Source organism: Giraffa tippelskirchi, chromosome 7, assembly GCF_054371585.1.
Source record: "Giraffa tippelskirchi isolate mGirTip1 chromosome 7, T2T-mGirTip1v1.2.pri, whole genome shotgun sequence".
In the NCBI taxonomy this organism is placed as follows: Eukaryota; Metazoa; Chordata; class Mammalia; order Artiodactyla; family Giraffidae; genus Giraffa; species Giraffa tippelskirchi.
Window position 1 is genome coordinate 58,098,514 of NC_137281.1, and position 21,403 is coordinate 58,119,916.

General features: G+C 48.2%; 1 long non-coding RNA gene across 1 annotated transcript; it reads left to right on the forward strand.

Annotated features, from left to right (window-relative positions):
- Window positions 1-293: 293 nt before the first annotated feature.
- LOC145513169 (uncharacterized) lies at window positions 294-19,602 on the forward strand. The gene is made up of 2 exons (XR_014059168.1): window positions 294-624; window positions 17,380-19,602. It is a non-coding gene; the product is annotated as an uncharacterized LOC145513169 (long non-coding RNA).
- Window positions 19,603-21,403: the final 1,801 nt, after the last annotated feature.

The window sequence follows — 21,403 nt, forward strand, 5'->3', positions numbered from 1 at the left end:
TGGAAGGAGCTGCATGATGTTCTGCCTTGTGGCTGTTAGCAGTTTCCATCCCCAGCAGCAACATAGGAGGGTTCCCTTTACTCCACACTGACTCCAGCATTCATTGTTCGTGGATTTGGTGAGGACTGTTACCAGATGATCGCTGGTGATAGTTATGGTTTGCATTTCTCTTAGTCTTAGGGAGGCAGAGGTCTTTTCAGTTTCAGATGTGTTTTTTTTCTAAGTGTGAGCCAGATTTGCCTTTTGAAAATGGCCCTGAAAGTCGGCCTCATTTGGAATTCTTTTTGTATTACCTTCCTCAGAATAATTCTTGAGGGTGCTGGCGGCGTTTAGAGCATCGCAGGTCTCCTGAAGAGAAGGTGCCCTTACGCAGCTGTTTAAAGGTGTTGTTCCAGTTAACAGCCACAAGGCGACAGCACTTGCCCACGCCTCTCACTGGGACAGCCTGCTGCTGCTGCTGCTAAGTCACTTCAGTCGTGTCCGACTCTGTGCGACCCCATAGACGGCAGCCCTGTTCCTGGGCTGTAAACTAGAGGACAAAGTGCCACAACAAACACCCAAGGCCGCGAGTGTCATTGATTCTCACCTCTTCTTCTCCCCCCCCAGTCATATCCCAGACTCCAGGTGAGTGCTGTCCTGAGGCAGCTGTCCCATGTAGCTCTCAGGAGTGACTTTAAGGAAGGAGGCTGAAGGGGGAACCCCACCACCAGCAGGGGATGATTGTCGTATGCTCCTCCAGCCCAGAGCATCCACCACTTTTTGGGTACAAAAGGCTGGGTATAGCTATGGGAGGGCCTGCTTGGGTGTGAAGCCTGTGGTCCCATCCAGAGTGGACTCGGCACTCCGGAGCCAAGGGGGGGCTCCTTTCCTGGCACATCACTCCCAGGTCCCCCAACCTGAAGTCCAGCCTTGGGAGCCAACCCAGCTCAGGGTCCAGAAGGTGACTCCAGCCCAGGCCACCGAACCCAATGGGAACAAGTAGTCATTTGTTTTCGGTCTTATCCTTTCATGTTATTTGTATTTTCTATTGGGGTAGAGCTGATTTACAATGTTGTGTTTGAGGTGTACACCAGATTGACTCAGTTCTACACATACACGTATCTGTCCTTTTTGAGATTCTCTTCCCATGGAGCTTATGATAGATTGTTGGACTTATTATAGAATTCCTTGTTCTGTCCTGTACGTATTTATTCAGTACAATCTATTTCTATTTATGTATTTAAAAGTGTGTATAGTTTATTCCCAACATCCTGTGTTATCTCTTTCCCTGCCTTCACCCCTCCCCCAGCCCCTTCTTTTCCTTTGGTAACTCCGAGTTTGTTTTTCTAAGTCTGTGAGTCTGTTTCTGTTTGGTAAATTTGTTCATGTGTATCTACTTTAGATTACACCTATAAGTGATATCATAAGCCATTTGTCTTTTTCTGTCTTAGTTTGATCATCTCCAGGTCTATCCATATTGTAAATGGCATGATTCCATTCCTTTTTTATGGTTAAATAATACTCCATTGCATACATGTAGCATACCTTCAGTATCCATTCATCTGTGGATGGAAGTTTTGATTGTTTCTGTGCTTTGTCTATTGTAAATACTGCTGCAGTGAATTGTGGGGTTCTCGTGTCGTTTCGAAGGATGGTTTGCCTGAGTATAGGCCCTGAGTGGGACTGCAGAATCTTATGCTAGCTTTGTTCTTCGTTTGAAAGGAGCTTCATGATGTTCTGCATCGTGGCTGTTAGCAGTTTCCATTCCCAGAAGTAGCATTGGAGGCTTCCATTTTCAGCACACCTTCTCCAAGATTCATAGTTTGCAGATTTGTTATGGTTGTGATTTGCACGTCTCTGTGTATTACGGAGGCAGAGGTCATTTCAGGTCCGGGTTTTGTGCCTTTTTGTTATGTGTGAGACAAATTTGCCCTTTGAAAATAGTCTGGAAAGTAGGCCTTATTCGCAGTTCTTTTTTGATTACCTACTGTTGTATACTTCTCGGGGAGCGGGGGTCATTTAGAGCCCCACGGGCCTGTTGAACAAAATGTGCCCATCCCTTTGCTGTGTTCAGTCATGTCTGATCTTTGCCGCCCGGTGGAGTGTAGCCCGCCAGGCTCCTCTGTCCATGGGATTTCCCAGGCAAGGATACCGGAGTGGGCTGCCATTTCCTTCTCCAGGGGATCTTCCTGACCCAGGGATCGCACCCGCGTCTCTTGCGTCTCCTACGTTGGCAGGCCCATCTACCACTTGTGCCACCTGAAAGTGAAAGTTGCTCAGTCGTGTCTGACTCTTTGCGACCCCATGGACTATACAGTCCACGGAATTCTCCAGGCCAGGATACTGGAGTGGGTAGGGTAGCCTTTCCCTTCTGCAGGGGATCTTCCCAACCCAGGGATCTAACCCAGGTCTCCCCCATTGTAGGCGGGTTCTTTACCAGCTGAGCCACCAGAGTAGCCCCCAAATGTGACCGTAAGCCCCAGCTTTAATGTTGCTGTTCCAGTTATCAGCCACTAGGTGGAAGCACTTCCTCGCGCTCTGAGTCTTAGTACCAGACATGTTCCGGGGCTGTCAACTGGAGAGCACAGCGCCAGGGCAAACACCCAGGGCCTCGAGTGTCATCACTTCTTGCCTCTTACTCTTCACCCCAAGTCGTATCCGAACCCTCCCCCCCCCCGCCCCCGCCCCAGTGCTGCTCTGAGGCAGCTGCCCCCGGTAGCTGTCGGAGGGACTCTAGGGAAGGAGGCTGGAAATGGAAGCCCTGCCGCCGGCGGGCCAGGAGACAGGATGGCTGTGGAAACATGTTCCAGCGCAGAGCAGCGAATAGTTTTTGAGCGAAAGGCCTGGTGTGGGTGTAGGAGGGCCTGCCTGGGTGGGAATCTGTGGTCCCACCCAGCGCGGACCAGGCGCCTCAGATCCAGAGGGGCTCATTTACTGGCACCTCCAGCCCCTCAAGCTGACTGAAGTCCAGCTTTGGGAAGCAAGCCTGCTCGGGCCCCAGGGCGCTGACTCTAGCCCTGGGCACCAAAACCGAGGGGAGCAGCCATTTGTTTTCGGCTTTAGTCTTTTATGTGATTTTTATTTTCTGTTGGGGAGAGCTGATTTACAGTGTTTAGTTTGTTTGAGGTGTACGGCAAGTTGATGCAGTTCTACACATACATGTATTTGTTCTTCTTCAGATTCTCTTCCATAGAGCTTGTGACTGAGTGTTGGGTAGAGCTCCTTGTTCTACCCTGTACATCCCTGTTCACTATGCTTTGTTTGTATCTGTGTATGTAGAAGTGTGTACGGTTTATTCCCAAGATCCTACATTATCGCTATTCCTGCCCCTGCCCCTCCCCTGCCTCCTTCTCTTCCTTTGGTAACTATGAGTTTGTTTTCAAAGTCAGGGAGTCTGTATCTGCCTGGTAAATTTGCTCATGTGTATCATTTTCAGATTCCACCTATAAGTGCTATCATATGTTATTTGTCTTTCTCTGACTTAGTTTCATCATTTCCAGGTCCATCCACATTGCTGCAGATGACAGGATTTCATTCTTTTAACAGCTGAGTAGTAGTCCATTGCATACCTTTAGCACACCTTCAGTATCTATTTATCAGTGGATGGAAGTTTCAGTTGCTTCCATGCCTTGGCTGTAGTAAATAGGGCTGCGGTGACAGTTGAGGTACACATGTCTTTTTGAAGGATGGTTTTGTCTAAATATAAGCCCTGAGGTGGGATTTCAGGATGTTATGCTTGCTTTGTTCTTCGTTCTGAAAGCAGCTACGTGATGTTCTACATTGTGCCTGTTAACAATTTCTATCCCCAGCAGCAGCGTAGGAGGGTTCCCTTTTCTCCACACCAACTCTAGCATTTACAGTTTGTTGATTTGCTGAGGACTAGTGCCCATTGATAGCTCATTATAGTGGCTTGCACTGCGGTTTGCATTTATATATTATGGTTTGCATTTCTCTAAGAATGGGGGAGGCTGAAGCTCTTTTCAGGTCCAGGTTTCTGTTTTTTCCTGTGTGAGCCAAAATTGCCTTTTGAAATTGGCCCTGAAAGTCAGCCCCATTTGGAATTCTTTTCCTGTTACCTACTGCAAGCTATTTCTCTGGGGTGGGGGGCAGGGGAGCTGGGGTGGGTGGGGTGGGTGGGTGGCAATAGGTCTCCGCAGGCCTCCTGAAGAAAATGTGCTCTTTAACTCTGGTGTTAACGTTGTTGTTCCAATGAACAGCCACAAGGCGGCAGCACTTCCTCATGCCCCACTTCTGAACTGGGACAAGCAGAGCCTTAGTAAAAGGCAGGTTCCTGAGTTGTAAACTAGAGAGCAAGGTGCCAGAACAAACACCCAGGGCCTTGAGCATCATTCCATTTTGCCCCTTATTCTTCCTTCCGCAGACATAACCAACATGTTGTCTAAGTGCTGTGCTGAGGCAGCTGTTGTAGGCAGCTATCAGGAGCAGCTCTGAGGAAGAGGCTGAAGTGGAAACCTCACCTCCAGCAGACGTGGAGACTATTGACAGTAGTTTCCGTGTTGCTGGAAATTGCATGGTTTATTCTTTTTTATGTCTGACTTATGGTCCATTGCATATACGTAGTACGTCTTTAGTACCCATTCATCTGTGGATGGCATTTCGTTTGCCTCCATGTCTTTGTAAACAGTGCTGTAGTGAAGGCTGGGTGCATGTATCTTTCTGAGGATGCTTTGCCTGGATATGGTCTTCAGAGTGGGATTGCAGGATCTTATGCTAGCCCTGTTTGTCATTTTCAAAAGAACCTGAATGATGTTCTCCGCAGTGGCTGTTAGCAACATCCATTCCCAGCAGCAGCGTAAGAGGCTTTCCTTTTTTCCACACCTATTCCAGCATTTATTGTTGGTAGATCTGGTTATGACTGGTATCTGGAAATAGATCATTATCGTTTTGATTTCCAATTCTCTAAGAACCAGGGAGGCTGAAGTTCTTTTCAGGTACTTAAAAAAATTTTTTTTTAAGTGTGAGCTAAATTTGCCTCTTAAAATTGAGTTTTGAAAGTAGGCCCTGTTTGGATTTCTTTTTCTATCCTGCAGCTGAATCTTTCTTGCTGGCGGAGATCATTTAGAAGCCACAGTTATGTTCAGTCACTCAGTTGTGTTGACTCTTTGTGACCCCATGGACTGCAGCACACCAGGCCTCCCTGTCCATCACCAACTCCCAGAGCTTGCTCAAACTCATGTCCATTGACTTGGTGATGCCATCCAACCATCCCATCCTGTCGTGCCCTTCTCCTCCCGCCTTCAATCTTTCTTAGCATCAGGGTCTTTTCCAGTAAGTCAGCTCTTCGCCATCAGGTGGCCAAAGTTAGAAACCACAGGGCTCCTGTAAAACGTACCGGTATCTTTTGGAGAAGGCAGTGGCACCCCACTCCAGTCCTGTTGCCTGGAAAATCCCATGGATGGAGGAGCCTGGTAGGCTGCGGTCTATGGGGTCACTAGGAGTCGGACACGACTGAGCGACTTCACTTTCACTTTTCACTTTCATGCCTTGGAGAAGGAAATGGCGGCACACTCCAGTGCTCTTGCCTGGAGAATCCCAGGGACAGGGGAGCCTGGTGGGCGGCTGTCTCTGGGGTCGCACAGAGTCGGACACGACTGAAGTGACTTAGCAGCAGCAGCAGACTGCAGTTTTAAAGTTGTTGTTCTGGACAAGGGCCACAAGGCGGCAGCACTTCCTCTTGCCCCACTTGGCGAATGGGGGCACCAAGCTTTGGCAGTGGTCATGTTCCTGGGTTGTAAAGTAGAGAAACACCTAAGGCTTCGGGTGTCATTACTTCTTGCCCCATCCTTCCCCCACCCCTCAGACATATCCCTACCCCCTCCAAAGTGCTGCACTGAGGCAGCTGTCCCAAGTAGGTACAATGGAGGACCCTGAAGAAGGAGGTTGAAGTGGGAACCCCACCACCAGCAGAGATGGAGGTAGGGTAACTGTTGAAAGCTCTTTTTGGCCACAGCGTCTACCATTTTTGGGTGCAGGGGGCTTGGCTTAGCAATAGGAAGACCTGCCTGGGGGGAAGCTCTGGTCCCATCCAGGGGAACCCGGGACCCAGGATCCAAGGTGGGGCTCATTAGCTGGCCCACCCTCCCCAGCTCCTACTGATGGGCCGAAGCCCAGTCTCAGGGACCAGCCCTGCTCAGGCCCCAGGGATGTGACACCAGCCTGTGTCTCCAATGCCAAGGGGAATAATGTAGGCATCTGTTTTCATTTTTATCTTTTCATGTAATTAGTATTGTGTACTGGAGTAGAGTGTGTTTACCGTATTGTTTGGTGTACTTCAGAGTGATTCAGTTACACACACACATGTGTCTGCTCTTTTTTGGACAGTGTTCTCATATAGCTTATGACATAGTGTTGAGTAGAGTTCCTTGTTCTATCCAGTAGGTCCTTCTTCAGTATTCTATCTATCTTTTTAAAAGAGTGTATGGTTTAATTCCAACATCCTAAATTATCTCTACCTCCCTCTCTCCCACAATGCCCCTTCTTTTGCTTTGGTAACTCTTTAAGTTTTCTAAATCTGTGAGACTGCTTCTGTTTATAAATTAGTTCACGTGTATCCACTTGTACATTCCACCTATAAGTGATATCAAATGCTGTTTGTCTTTCTCTCTATGAATTAGTGTGATCATTTCCAGGTCCATCCGTGATGCTGTAAATGGCATGGCTTTAGTGTTTTTAATGGCTGAGTAATAGTTCATTGCATGTATGTAGCACATTTTCAGTCCATGAACCTATACAGCTTATTAAAAAACAGAGACATTACTTTGCCTACAAAGGTCCATCTAGTCAAAGCTATGATTTTTCCAGTAGTCATGTATAGATGTGAGAGTTGGACCATAAAGAAAGCTGAGTCCCGAAGAATTGATGCTTTTGAACTGTGGTGTTGGAGAAGACTCTTGAGAGTCCCTTGAACTGCAAGGAGATCCAACCAGTCCATCCTAAAGGAAATCAGTCCTGAATGTTCATTGGAAGGACTGATGCTGAAGCTGAAACTCCAATATTTTGGCCACCTGATGTGAAGAACTGACCCATTTGAAGACACCCTGATGCTGGGAAAGATTGAAGGCAGGAGGAGAAGGGGACGACAGAGATGAGATGGTTGGATGGCCTCACCGACTGGATGGACATGAGTTTGAGGAAACTCTGGAAGTTGGTGATAGACAGGGAGGCCTGGCGTGCTGCAGTCCATGGGGTCGCAAAGAGTTGGACATGAATGAGCAACTGAACTGAACCTGTGGATGGACACTTTTGTTGTTCCCACACCTTGGCTGTTGTAAATAGGGCCACAGTGGAGTGCATGTGCCTTTTTGAAAGATGATTTTGTCCAGATATGGGGCTCAGAGTGGGAGTGCAGTATGGTAAGCTAGCTGTTTTGTCATTTTGAAAGGAACCTGCATGGCTGTTAGCGATAAATCGTGCTCATAAGCACCGGTTTTAAAGCTGTTGTTCTAGTTAACGGCCATAAGGCGGCAGCACCTCCTCATGTCCCAGTCAGTGAACTGGGGCAACCTGCGCCTCCTCAATGGTCTTGTTCCCTGGTTGAAGAGTATAAAGTGCCAGAAGAGACGCCCATTGCGTCGAGTGTCGTTCCTTCTTGTCCCTTACTCTTTGCTCCTCAGACAGATCCCACCCACTTCCAGAGTGCTGTGCAGAGGCAGCTGTGCCTGTTAGGTGTCAGGAGTGATTCTAAGGAAGGAGGCTGGAAGTGGGAACCCCACCACCAGCAGATGTGAAAATAGGGTGATTAATGAAAGCTCTTCCAGTCCAGAGCATCCACCATTTATTGGGAGCAATAGACGTTGTGCCGTCCCCGGAGGGCCTGACCGGATGTGAAGCCTGTGGTCCCATGCGGAGGGGACCGGCACCTCAGGTCCTGGGGGGCTCGTTTGCTGGCACATCGTCTCCAGCTCCGTCACCCTGATTAAAGTCCTGCTTTGGGAGGCAAGCCTGCTCAGGCCCCATGGATGGGACCAAAGCAGGAGGATAAATTAGGCATTTGTGTTATCTTTCATGTAATTTTTATTTTCTAATAGAGTTGTTTTACAATGTTGTATTTTTTTGAGGTGTGCAACAAGTTAATTCTATTATACATAAACATGTATCTGTTTTTGTTTTTTTTTTTCTGGATTCTGATCGCATCTAGCTTATGATAGAGAGTTGAATAGAGTTCCTTGTTCTCTGTTGGGAGGATAGGATGATGTTATATGATGGGGTATGGGATGGTGTTCTCGTACTTCCTTATTCATATGCTTTCTTTCTGTCTGTCAAATATGGAAGTGTGTGTGGTTCAATCCCAGGATCCTAAATTATCTCTGCCCACCCCATGCTTTCTCTTTCCCTTTGGTAACTCTGAGTTTGTTGTCTGAATCTGCTAGTCTGTGTCTGTCTGGTAAATTAGTTCACGTGTATCCATTTTTAGATTCCACCTCTAAGTGGTCTCATACGCTATTTGTATTTCTCTATTCTACTTAGTGTGATCACCTTCAGGTCCATTAATGTTGCTGCAATTTGCATGGTTTCCTTCTCTCTTTATGACTAATAGTCCATGGAATATACATGGCACATCTTATGTATCCATCCCTCTGGGGATGGTCACTGTAGTTGTCCATGCCTCGGCTGTCTAAATAGTGTGGTGTTGAACGTTCCGCTGCATGTATTTTTTTGGAAGGATGATTTACCCGGATATAGGGCCTGGAGTGGGATTGCAGGGTCTTACGCTAGCTCTGTTTTTTGTTTTGTGAGGGACCTGCATGTGGTTCTCCACAGTGACTTTTTAGAGATTTCCATTCCCAGCAGCAATGTAGACCCCCCTTTTCTCCATGGGGGTCTCCATTTATTGTTCATCGATTCACTGATGGTGCCGGTGACACTGGTTGTAGTTTTGGTTTGCTTTTCTCCAATATATCATCTGTGCACTGCATCGTGACCCCTTCTTCTACATGCATTTCCCTTAGCTGCTTTCCTAGGTCGTGTGTGAACAAATGTGGACTGTCCCAATAACCCTGAGGTAAATCTGTCCAGGTATATTGTTGCATTTGGCCCGAGTAGGGGTTAGTCCACTTAAAGGCAAACAGATAGTGAGATGAGGGATGAACTGGGATTCAAGAGAAGGCATCCTTGAGGTCAAGCACAGTGAACCACTTGGCATCTCCAGGAGTCTGGACTAATACACTGTAAGGATTGGCCATAGGGGATGTATCGGGTCACCGCCTCATTTACTGCTCTGAGGTTTTGTACCATTCGATATTCCCCACTTGGCCGAACAACAGGCAGAACAGGGGATTACAAGGAGACTGACAGGGTACTAAGAGACCATGTTTTTAAGAATTTATCTGTGATAAATAAGGTTGTAAACCTTATTTTGCTTCCAACTTTATGTAGTCCTGTCTCGTTAGGATAAGCAACTTCTGGTTTAAGGCTAATTTTTACATGTTGGACATTTATAGCTTCCCCATGGATTCCTTTGCCCCAAACTGCAGTGTTTACTGTGTGTAGAATATGGCTGGGAACAGGTCCTTGTTCTTCCAGCTGATTTGTCAGTAAAGTGGCTGCTCAGGGCCTAACTGTAGTGTGGCTCCGAGGGAGCCCGGAAGGTCTCTCCCCAGTAGTGGGGTAGGACACCCAGGCAAACCAAAAAGGCACGTGAGGTCAAACGCTGTTCAAACTGAGTGGGTGAGTGAAAGTTGCTCAGTCGTGTCCAACTCTTTGCGACCCCATGGACTATACAGTCCATGGAATTCTCCAGGCCAGAATACTGGAGTGGGTAACCTTTCCCTTCTCCAGGGGGTCTTCCCAACCCAGGGATTCAGGTCTCCTGGGTTCAATCCCTGGGTTGGGAAGATGGAGAAGGAAATGGCAACCCACTCCACTCCAGTAGTCTTGCCTGGGAAATTCTATGGACAGAGTAGACTCATTCAGACTGAGAGGCCGAGTAAGGAGACAGGTGTGAGGCTTTCTGTGGACCCCACTCACAGTACAGGAAAGCGGCCCAGTGTGAGAGAGCAGTACAGAGGAAGTGGTTCCTGTATCAACTGGAGAACTGATTTTCTTGCCTGGCACATCATGGACCACCTGCGGCTCCCCGCTGGAGACAGACACCCTGCTGTGGGGGAGCCACTGGAAGCCGTGGAACCCATCAGGTGGCGTGGCCATCTCAGGCGCAGGAGCCCCACGGCCCTCAGGACGGGACAGCGCCGCTTGGAACAACCTGTCTGTCTGCAGGCCGGCAGGAGCCGAGGGGCTCCTTCAGGCTCTTCAGGGCCTGCGGGCCTTGCATTTGAAGCATTTTCCCTGCTAGTCTGACCTCCTGGCAGATGGTGAAACTTCCTTGCCCCCTGGGTTGTCCTGAGGTCACAAGGCATGGCTGACAGCTATGACCATCAGTTTCGCTTGAGCCCTGGCCTGTATGTTTTCACGTTGGGTTCTCTCTTCCTCTTCAGCTTGTTCTCAATTATTAATACCCCAACGGCCATCTCTAGGAGTTGGCGCATGGGGGTTCGTGGGCCTCATTGTAACTTCGGGAGATTGTGCCTAAAATAAGAAGCAGATTGGCTGATGAGGTGTTGTCCCAGCTGTACTGACCCTCAGGAGTAGATGGATCGATATTTGTGAATATTCTAAAAGCCTTCACAAGGCATCCCCAAAAGAGGGCTGAATTTTTTTTTTTCCGTCTTGGGTCACTGCTTTAACCTTTTCACAGTTAACTGGCTTCTGACACACTTTCCCGATCCTTCTGTACACACGGAGTCGTGAGCTTCCTGGCTTCTGTTCCCTCCTGAGAGTTACAATTCTGGCAGGGCTCCTGATTTGGGACTCCGTCTCCACCCATAACAAAATGTCTGGGTTGGTCCCTGGCAAGCTGGTCAGCATATGCCCCTGGACTGCTGCCCACCTGCTCTGTTTTTCCTCAGGGGTACAGCAAGTGGAGCAGACTATTAGGACATCCTTCCAAGTTCAATCACAGGCCAGAGTTAGAGCCTGACACCCTTCAGCAAACTTACTACAGCCCTCAGAAAATCAGCCCAGCCTCTGCATTGGGCTAAATTGGTGCAAGAGAAGGGCACATATATTCTGATTGCCTCTTGTTATTTACCACTTCCCTAAGAGAGCATGGGCTTCCCTGGCGGCTCAGGTGGTAAACAGTCCACCTGTAATGTGGGAGACCTGGGTTCGATCCCTGGGTGTGGAAGATACCCTGGAGGAGAGCATGACAACCCACTCCAGTATTCTTGCCTGGGAAATCCCATGGACAGAGGTCAGTCCATGGTGTCACAAGGAGTCTGACACGACTAAGCGACCAACACTTTCACTTTTTCTTTAAGAGAGCATATTGCCCTGATCCTGGGTGATAGGAAGTTCCACTACAAGTTACCCAGAGGACTAGTCTCTCCCCTCTGTGGTCATGGAGGGCATAAAGGGACACAGGGAGCTGGAGTTTGGGACCCACCAGAGGGATCTGGGGAAGTAGGTGGCTCTGGAGAAGCAGGGGAGACTTGGTTTCCCCCACCCCTGAGAGCTGGGGAAGGTTAGATCATTCCCCAGGCTTTTGATTATAGCAAGCTTGTAGAGCAGCGTTTTGGTAAAGAACCATGAATGCCCGAACATGGGACCCTCAGTCCATCCTCCCAACTTGGGACAGTAAAATCCAACTGTAAGATGGTATTATAATTGAGACAAAGTGAAAGTGCTAGTCGCTCAGTTGTGTCCAACGTTTTGTGACTCTATGGACAGTAGCTTGTGTTTCTTCCAGCCCAGCGTTTCTCATGATGTACTCTGCATATGAGTTAAATAAGCAGGGTGACAATATACAGCCTTGACGTACTCCTTTTCCTATTTGGAACCAGTCTGTTGTTCCATGTCCAGTTCTAACTGTTGCTTCCTGACCTGCATACAGGTTTCTCAAGAGACAGGTCAGATTGTCTGGTATTCCCATCTCTTTCAGAATTTTCCACAGTTGATTGTGATCCACACAGTCAAAGGCTTTGGCATAGTCAATAAAGCAGAAATAGATGTTTTTCTGGAACTCTCTTGCTTTTTCGATGATCCAACGGATGTTGGCAATTTGATCTCTGGTTCCTCTGCCTTTTCTAAAATCAGCTTGAGTGTCTGGAAGTTCATGGTTCACGTATTGCTGAAGCCTGGCTTGGAGAATCTTAAGCATTACTTTACTAGCGTGTGAGATGAGTGCAATTGTGCGGTAGTTTGAGCATTCTTTGGCATTTCCTTTCTTTGGGATTGGAATGAAAACTGACCTCTTCCAGTCCTGTGGCCACTGCTGAGTTTTCCAGATTTGCTGGCATATCGAGTGCAGCACTTTCACAGCGTCATCTTTCAGGATTTGAAATAGCTCTACTGGAATTCCATCACCTCCACTAGCTTTGTTCGTAGTGATGCTTTCTAAGGCCCACTTGACTTCACATTCCAGGATGTCTGGCTCTAGGTGAGTGATCACACCATCGTGATTATCTGGGTCATGAAGATCTTTTTTGTACAGTTCTTCTGTGTATTCTTGCCACCTCTTCTTAATATCTTCTGCTTCTGTTAGGTCCATACCATTTCTGTCCTTTATCAAGCCCATCTCTGCATGAAATTTTCCCTTGGTATCTCTAATTTTCTTGAAGAGATCTCTAGTCTTTCCCATTCTGTTGTTTTCCTCTATTTCTTTGCATTGATCGCTGAGGAAGGCTTTCTTATCTCTCCTTGCTATTCTTTGGAACTCTGCATTCAGATGGGAATATCTTTCCCTTTCTCCTTTGCTTTTCACTTCTCTTCCCAGCTATCTGTAAGGCCTCCTCAGACAGCCTTTTTGCTTTTTTGCATTTCTTTTCCATGGGGATGGTCTTGATCCCTGTCTCCTGTACAATGTCATGAACCTCTGTCCATAGTTCTTCAGGCACTCTGTCTATCAGATCTAGTCCCTTAAATCTATTTGTCACTTCTACTGTATACTCATAAGGGATTTGATCTAGGTCATACCTGAATGGACTAGTGATTTTCCCTACTTTCTTCAATTTAAGTCTGAATTTGGCAATAAGGAGTTCATGATCTGAGCCACAGTCTGCTCCAGGTCTTGTTTTTGCTGACTGTATAGAGCTTCTCCATCTTTGGCTGCAAAGAATATAATCAATCTGATTTCGGTGTTGACCATCTGGTGATGTCCACATGTAGAGTCTTCTCTTGTGTTGTTGGAAGAGGGTGTTTGCTATGACCAGTGCATTCTCTTGGCAAAACTCTGTTAGCCTTTGCCCTGCTTCATTCTGTACTCCAAGGCCAAATTTGCCTGTTATGCCAGGTGTTTCCTGACTTCCTACTTTTGCATTCCAGTCCCCCTATAATGAAAAGGACATCTTTTTTGGGTGTTAGTTCTAAAAGGTCTTGTAGGTCTTCATAGAACCGTTCAACTTCAGCTTGTTCGGCACTACTGGTCGGGGCATAGACTTGGATTACTGTGATAATGAATGTTTTGCCTTGGAAACGAACAGAGATCATTCTGTCGTTTTTGAGATTGCGTCCAAGTACTGCATTTCGGACTCTTTTGCTGACCATGATGGCTACTCCATTTCTTCTAAGGTATTCTTGCCCACAGTAGTAGATATAATGGTCATCTGAGTTAAATTCACCCATTCCAGTCCATCTTAGTTTGCTGATTCCTAGAATGTCGACATTCACTCTTGCCATCTCCTGTTTGACCACTTCCAACTTGCCTTGATTCATGGACCTAACGTTCCAGGTTCCTATGCAATATTGCTCTTTCCAGCATCGGACTTTGTTTCTATCACCAGTCACATCCACAGCTTATTTAACTTATATGCAGAGTACATCATGAGAAACGCTGGGCTGGAAGAAACACAAGCTGGAATCAAGACTGCCGGGAGAAATATCAATAACCTCAGATATGCAGATGACACCACCCTTATGGCAGAAAGTGAAGAATAACTTAAGAGACTCTTGATGAACGTGAAAGAGGAGAGTGAAAAAGTTGGCTTAAGGCTCAACGTTCAGAAAACTAAGATCATGTCATCTGGTCCCATCACTTCATGGGAAATAGATGTGGAAACAGTGGAAACAGTGTCAGACTTTATTTTTTTGGGCTTCAAAATCACTGCTGATGGTGATTGCAGCCATGAAATTAAAAGACGCTTACTGCTTGGAAGAAAGGTTATGACCAACCTAGATAGCGTATTGAAAAGCAGAGACATTACTTTGCCAACAAAGGTCCGTCTAGTCAAGGCTATGGTTTTTCCAGTGGTCATGTATGGATGTGAGAGTTGGATGGTGAAGAAAGCTGAGCACCGCAGAATTGATGCTTTTGAACTGTGGTGTTGGAGAAGACTCTTGAGAGTCCCTTGGACTGCAAGGAGATCCAACCAGTCCATCCTAAAGGAGATCAGTCCTGGGTGTTCATTGGAAGCACTGATGTTGAAGCTGAAACTCCAATACTTTGGCCACCTCATGCGAAGTGTTGACTCATTGGAAAAGACCCTAATGCTGGGAAGGATTGGGGGCAGGAGGAGAAGGGGACGACAGAGGATGAGATGGTTGGATGGCATCACTGACTCAATGGACATGGGTTTGGGTAGACTCCGGGAGTTGGTGATGGACAGGGAGGCCTGGCGTGCTGCAATTCATGGGGTCGCAAAGAGTCGGACACGACTGAGCGACTGAACTGAACTGAACTGATGGACTCTAACCCACCAGGCTCCTCTGTCCATGGAATTCTCCAGGCAAGAATACTGGAGTGGGTTGCCATTCCCTTCTCCAGGGGATCTTCCCAACCCCAGAATTGAACCCAGGTCTCCTGCACTGCAGGCAGACGCTTTACCATCTGAGCCACCAGGGAAACCCTTGAAGTCCCCCTTAGACAAATATTGTATGGCATTACTTATATGTGGACATGCTCAGTCATGTCCAGTTCTTTGCGACCCCAAAGACTGTAGCCCACCAGGCTCCTCTGTCCATGGAATTCTCCAGGCAAGAATACTGGAGTGGGTTGCCATGTCCTTCTCCAGGGAATCTTCCTGACCCAGGAATCGAAACTGCATCTCCTGGGTCTCCTGCATCGGCAGGTGAATTCTTTGCCGCTAGCGCCACCTGGGAGCCCATATAATTATAACTGAGACACACATTTTCAGGCCACTCTTCTCCATTCCCCCAGTGTGTATGAAGTCCAGGCAGTGCTACAGTAGAGTTTGTTTTTACCTTTTCTTATATGAGACGGCCTGGATAGTGGGTGAATTCCTTAGAATTAAGTTACCAAAATTTGGAGGGACTAGTGTAGATGGAAATAGTCAAAAGATAATTATTCTTATAGAGTTTACCAGAAAGTTCTTACCTCAGTTACATTTACTTAAAAGTTTAATCATGTCAGTTTATTTTCCCTGTTGACAAATTTCATAACAGAAACAATATGCATTTACTTCCATAACCCTAAGCACAATAAAAGTATTATACCCGATGATTCTAAAGACAGGTCTGTATTAATTAAACCCACAATTTTAAGCTAGCTTTAATACCAGATATTAATATTGAGTATTTCACAGATCACATGAGCCTGAAATGTATTGTTTTTGCTTTTTCTTTTTTTCTGAGAATGCATTTAAGTGCTCACTTGCCTTTAAGCCAATTAAATGCAGCTCATTTACAAGTTAATTTTTACCTAAAGACAGAACCAGAGATCACATAGGTTTCCCCACCTGAATTTAAAAAGGCCTCTTTTCCCTCAGTCTGGGGGACTGCAGATAAATCAGGTAGTTCTGAGAGCCCAGGCAGACCAGCTGCATTACAGATGCAAGCGCCTCTCTTTGCTTTTTTTGCTCTTTAAAACCCCACCAAGTAGCCCACAGCTGGAGTCTCAGGTAGTGTGGCCTTGTGTTTTTATTTCAAGGCTTAAATGCCCCACCGTGCCCACAATTTTGGCAGAGACTTGCAGGAGCATTGGACAGACAAAACTACATAAAAAAAAAGATTTTGTTTTTGTTGTTATTTAGTCACGTTCAACTCTTTGCAACCCCACAGACTGTAGTCCGCCAGGCTCTTCTGTCCATGGGATTTCCCAGCCAAGAATACTGGAGTGGGTTACCATTTCCTCCTCCAGGGGATCTTGACCCAGGGTTTGAACCTGCGTCTCCTGCATTGGCAGGTGGATTCTTTACCACTGAGCCACCTGGGAAGCCTAAAACAAAGATACAAATGACAAAAACTTACAGACACAGAGAGGAAGTCTTTAGGATGAAGGGAATGGAAATGTAGGGATGAGGACCAAGGGAGAAGTAAAGGGAGGAGGGACAGGAAAGACTGAGAAGGAGACAGATGGCAGGAAAACAGAGGCCAGAAGACAGGGACGATCATACTCAGCCACGGCACGAGAGGAGGTTTGCCCGTCTTGCAGAAGCTGCCGTCGGGGAGAGCCTCCCCACCTCTGCTTGTCGCCTGTCAGGGGAACCACGCCAGCCAGAGGGGCAGGGCTCACAAGCTCAGAGGAGTGATGCTGTGGCTGCTTGCCGTCCACTCTCGGGAGGAGAGGACAGAGGAGAGGGAAAGGGACAAAGGGGAGGGCAGAGTGTCACCTGAATGAGAGTCCTGTGGGCCCAGGGCCAGGAAGGCGGCCTTACCAAACGTGGTGATGAGGAAACAAGGGGTTTAGGCGGCCACTCGTCACCCATGGGGAGGCTGCACTCAGGGCCCCAGAGGTGCCCGGGTCCCCTCCCCAGAAGGGGACAAGTGCCCCACAATGGGCATCACTAAGTCTGACACCAACCAAGGCTCTTGGCCTTCCACAGTTAATAGAAACTGACCAGAGGCTGGACAAGAAATTCGGGCGGGGCTTTCCTGGGGTCCCTGCTGCAGCAGGAGGGGCTGAGACCACATAACAGGCCCCCCCGGCTCGCTCTGCAAGGGGTCCCCTGGTGCCCGTGTGGGGTGAGGGTAGCAGTGGGCCCAGGGGTGGAGCCAGGGAGCGGCTCAGGGAGTCGCCCGCCCTCTGGGGGGCACGTGCTGTACTCATCTGCTCTCAACACCCTGTTTTTGATCTCAGCTCTCCAGAGTGTCAGGGTTTAGAGGTCTTTTTTGGTATCTTTCTGTCCAGAATTTTCCCATTGCCCCCTGCACACAGTTCTTTTTAGCCCCTTATGGTTTCTTTGTATTTTGTTCCTCGAGGAGACCTTTGTCCAGGTGCCAGCCTGTCTCACTATTATTATCACTACTAACTGGTCGGGTGGTGGCTGCTGTTGCTGTTGTTGTCATTTGACCTCTATTAGCCTTTGACCTCCCAAGGCCACGGGGGAGCCATACTGACATCCTCCCCAGCTTGACCCCCTTGAGGTCACGTTTTCCTATCCATTCCTCTGGGTGGTCCTCTCCACTGATGACAAGTATTTGTCTCCGCAGGGCACCCCTCAGCCGCCTCTTCCTCACCCAGGCCTGGCCGTCCTGTACCCACACTTCAGGCTGCCTTGTACCCAGAAGCCAGGCCCACCCCGAGGCTGGTCCTCATCACAGCGGAAGCCGGGCTTGTGTTCAGCATTACATGGTCTGTTGTCCTGAGCAAAATGACCTGAAGCCACTGCCCCACAGGCCTCCTGTGTCTTCACGCCAGGACACCCCCGAATCGCAGGGGCCCCCTCTGCTCAGCCCTGCTCTCTCTTCACTGCCCCACCTGCTGCCCTCCTTTTCCCACTCTCAGTAACGGCCCCAGCACCCGCAGGAACACAGGAAACCTCACCACACTGAGCACCAACCACGGAGGAAAGGTGCTGTCGGCCACACCCCCAGGCAGCCTGCACTTACTACGCGAAGTGGTGTTTAGGGTGTGGAGTCCCCAGTTTTGAGGTGGGCACAGGTAATCCTCAGGGGTTTTGTTAGGCTGGAGGCAGGAGGAGTGGGGCAAACACCGGAAGACACTAGAACAGATCCAGGGAAGCAGAAGGAAGTGACCCTGGATCCTTGCGAGGTGATGTCTCACTAACTGCCAGCCACCAGTGACAGAGGGAAGCTCGGTTACTCTGAAGTTCTGTCGAAAGCGATCCAGGCGAGAGCTGTGAACAGGCAGAACTCCATCGGAGGCTTCCAAGTGGGGGTTTTGGCTTCTGGGCAGCTCTGCCCAAATTCTCCTCCCTGTTAGCATGAAGCTCATTTATTTTTTAAAAAGCAGATGATGCTACTCCTGTGCAAAGCCCCACTGCGGCTTCTCATATTTTCTCATAGGGCCAGGCCCAGCTGGTACCGGCATTTCCAGCCTCGCGGAGCCTGTCCTCTGCTCCGAGTGTCTGTTTCCGGATATTCTGCTAACATGTAAATACTCCAAGGGCAGGAGCCCCTGTCACAGCGTCCTCTTGTTCCCCAGAGTCTCCCCACAGCGCCCGGTCCCTTGGTGCTCACGACATCTTTTTGGCATGAACGAATGTCCCCACATCCCCTGCCATGATTCACGTCAAGAGCCACGGTCCCGACGTCTCCTGGGGTTTACGCTCCCATAAGTTCTCCAGTACCTATCCCTGGGTTCTTTCATGAGTCTCTAACCTTTGGAGGTGTGCCTTGGCTTGTTCGTTGCATTTTAACATCCTGACTGTCCTTTTAAAACCGAGAGAGGGGTGGGCTCTCCTTTAGTCAAACACATGTCGCACATGGCACAATTCAGTGAGTGTCTGGGGCAGAGGGCGGCCTCTCTTTGGGGCAGGAGGAGAGGGGACCTGCGGAGAAGACGGTCACCAGCAGCCAGCTGAGAACTGGGAGACAGGCCAGCGGGACCTGACTTCAGGTAAGGGGTTGAGCCCGACACGGCCCAGGAGGGCACAGCGTCCTGACTGCCCACACCAGCTGCCCAGCTGGGAACAGAGCTGTATGTCAGTCACTCAGCTAAAGAGATGAGGACGGGCTGTGCCCGAGAGGTTAGAACGTGAGAGGAGACAGCAGGGCCGCTGGGATAAACCTCCAGTGACACCGCACCAAGCCTTGCCTCCTGCAGAGGACCCACGTCTCATACCTGCACGCCACTGAGCTCTGTCCCCCGTGTCTGACCAGTCCTGAGACCAACAGTAGAGTGACACCAGTTCCACTCAGCCAGACCAGCGTTATACCAAGAAGATGACCCCCAACTTTGGATTTATAGAGCATAAAACAATGTGGAAAAGTTAAAATACTTAAGCACTCTAGTTATGAAAAAGGTATCATGGAAATGGAAAACAAATGTCTAATTAAAATCAGTAGAGTAAAGGTCACAGGGCCAGGTACGTAGGTGTGGGGCTTGGAGTCAAGACAAGCAGTTTGTTGTGCAAACTGTCCTGCCTCCTGGCCTGCAGCTCACCAGTGAAATGACAGCCCCTGCTCCCAGCCTGCCCTGAGGCTGATGAACTATGTCCAGGCTGAAAGAACTCATCTTTAGGAGCAGGTTCCTCTAAAACCAGTCCACTGTATGAGAATCCCAGGGTACTTAAAAGAAAACATGATGAGTTCTGACCTAGATTTCTAGGGCCTTGGGAGCAAACAGCTCATGAAAGGACCGTCACCCTTATGGTCATCTGTGCAGCTATAAAGGCGGTTATGTTGAATTTTCTCACAGCACTGTAATTTGCTAGTTTATAGTATTAATAACCTTGGCATCCCCTGCACTTTTTCCAATGGTTTTTCTGTCTTTATTAGTCTCTCTTTTTTTCAAGGTTCCATCCTGTGAACAGTGACTGTCAAATGTGCGCTTTTGTTGAGAACACAGGCGGAGTCCGACACAGCTGAGAAAGCTGGAGCACAGCATGGCAGCCGGCTGCGCACAGGGCGGGGAGCTAACCGCCTCATTGCCGTGTTAACGCGCGGCAGTGAGCTGTGTCCGCTTCCATGGGCTAGGGTGGTACTCTAGTCTAAACAAATGTCAGCGACCAAGGAATGCATGAAAAGCTCCATTTTTGAAAATAATGTTAAGTATATTTTTTACTTCAGAGAATTCTATTCTCCAGACCCATAAAATCCTATACAAATTAACAGTTTATAGATTTTAATTTTACAAAACTTTCTGTGCACACACTCGTACACACACTCTCCCCCACCCCATCTGTCCTGGTGTACACACACACTTGCGCACACACACTCTCTTGTCTACCCCATCTGTCCTGGTGTATACACACACACACTCTCTCTCTCTTGCCCATCCCATCTGTCCTGGTGTACACACACACACACACTCTCTCTCTCTTGCCCATCCCATCTGTCCTGGTGTACACCCACCCACCCACACACACACACAAACACACACACTCTCTCTCTCTCTTGCCCACCCCATCTGTCCTGGTGTACACACACACACACACACACACACACTCTCTCTCTCTTGCCCACCCCATCTGTCCTGGTGTACACACACACACACACTCTCTCTCTCTTGCCCACCCCATCTGTCCTGGTGTACACACACCCACACCCACTACCCCACTCTATCTGTCCTGGTGTACACACACACACAACACTCGTCCACCCCCTCTGTCCTGGTGTACACACACACACACTCTCCCCCACCATCATTGTGTACACACACACACACTTTCTCTCTCTCATCCACCCCATCTGTCCTGGTGTACACAGACACGCACACACTCACTCACACACCCCACCCCATCTGTCCTGGTGGCATTTGCCCCTACATGCTCTTTCTCCTTTCCATGATTATGTTCTAGCTGTGGTGCATTTTTACCACAGTTTATTCAATCATTCCCTTACCAATGGTCCTTCATACTGTTTCCTTTTTTTGTCCTTACCGAAAAATTCAATATACATTGATAAACATACAGTTTAAGGTGCTGGCACTTTTTTTATTAGGGATGGATTCCCAGAAGCAAGTCTGCTGTGTTGGCCCTTGAACAACACAGGGGATAAAGGCACAGACCTTCAGTGTAGGTGAAATCCTAACTATAACTTGCTAGTCTTTTGTATTCAAGGTTCTGTATCCACAGATTCAACCAACAGAGGACAGGCGTACATACTCAGTGAAAAGAATCTGTGGATAAATGCACCTGCACATTTTAAACCATGCTGTCCAAGGGTCAACTGTATGTATGTTCTCGATGTTAAAAGACAGAGTCATAATTACCCCCGAGGAGGCTTCCACAATTTGTATTTCTACCCTTATCTTAGCCAAGGGGCCGAGAAGCGATTCACAATCTGTATTTCTAACAGCAGCGTATGAAGTCACCCTCTCCTGCTGCTTCCTTGCCACGAGGAGGTGACAGTTTAGAAAGACAAGACTTACTGGACCATGGATATCCTGACAGATTTGTTCAGAAAATCACTCATGTTCATGTACAGTCACAGCACATCGATATCTCCACAAATAACTATAAGAAAAAAAGGCCAGTTACAGGGGCATTTGCAGTATCAACACATGATCTGCGATGAATAAGGAAAGGAAGTTGTGAATTCAAAATGAGGC